Source organism: Otolemur garnettii, unplaced genomic scaffold (assembly GCF_000181295.1).
Source record: "Otolemur garnettii isolate 467f Iridium unplaced genomic scaffold, OtoGar3 scaffold00018, whole genome shotgun sequence".
In the NCBI taxonomy this organism is placed as follows: Eukaryota; Metazoa; Chordata; class Mammalia; order Primates; family Galagidae; genus Otolemur; species Otolemur garnettii.
The window spans coordinates 27,227,672-27,228,920 of NW_003852413.1; the positions used below are offsets into that span (position 1 = coordinate 27,227,672).

Genomic DNA, 1,249 nt, shown 5'->3' on the forward strand with positions numbered 1-1,249 from the left:
AAAAAAAAAAAAAACAGTACAAAAAGTTGATATGACTAAAGATTTTATATCAGAACTAACCTTTAAAAAACTACTACTTGGGCTCAGTGCATGTAGCTCAGCAGGTAGGGCACCAGCTCTATACACCAGAGCTGGTAGGTTCGAACCCAGTCCAGGCCTGTCAAACAACAAATGACAACTACAACCAAAATAGCCGGGCATTGTGAAAGGTGCCTATAGTCCCAGCTATTAGGGAGGCTGAGGCAAGAGAATCGCTTAAGCCCATGAGTTTGAGGTTGCTGTGAGCTGTGATGCCATGGTACTCTACCTAGGGTGATATAGTGAGACTCTGTCTCCAAAAAAAACTACTACTTGGTTTTTAGTGTAAAAGAATGACTAAACATAATTATCTGAAAAAACAATGAAAACATTTCTCCTTTTCCCAACTACATATCTGTGTGAGGTCATATTTTCTTTATACTTCAATCAAACAACATATGACAACAATTGAATGCAGAAACAAATGTGAGAATTCAGTTGCCTTCTATTAAGGTAGATATTAAAGAGAAAAGCAGACATGTAAAACAATACCACTCTTCTCACTATTTTTTATTTTAAAAAATGTAGCTGTTTTTCATAAAAATGTTATTTGTATTAACATATAATGGGTTTATTATTATTATTTTTTGTTTTGAGATGGAGTCTTACTATGTTGCCCTTGGTAGAGTGCTGTGGCATCACAGCTCACAGCAACCTCTTGAGCTTAAGTGATTCTCTTGCCTCAGCCTCCTTAGTAGCTGGGACTACAGGCCCCTGCCACAACGCTTGGCTACTTTTTGGTTGTAGTTGTCATTGTTGTTTGGTAGGCCTGGGCTGGGTTCGAACCTGCCAGCTCTACTGTATGTGGTTGGCACCCTGGCCACTGATGTACACACACTGAGCCTATTATTTTTACTTTTAAGTGAATAAAGACATACTTTTAAAATTCTTCAGGTTTTAATTTCCAAAATGGATAGATATAACCCACAAAACAAAAGCTCTTTGAAGGTCCTCATAATAATTTTTAAGATTATAAATGGGTCTCTGCTGGGCATGGTGGCTCAAGCCTATAATCCTAACGCTCTGGGAGGGTGAGGAAGGTGGCTTGCTTGAGCTCACGAGTTCTAGACCAGCATGAGTAAGAGTGAGACCCCATCTCTACTAAAGTAGAAAAAACTATCCAGACATTGTGGCGGAGGCCCAGCTACTCAGGAGGCTGAGGCAGGAGGAT

General features: G+C 39.6%; 1 protein-coding gene across 1 annotated transcript in view; it reads left to right on the forward strand.

Moving 5' to 3' along the window:
• The window catches only part of B4GALNT2 (beta-1,4-N-acetyl-galactosaminyltransferase 2), a gene marked incomplete at its 3' end in the record, with an annotated part of 52,818 nt that overhangs the window by 16,718 nt on the left and 34,851 nt on the right, over positions 1-1,249 (forward strand).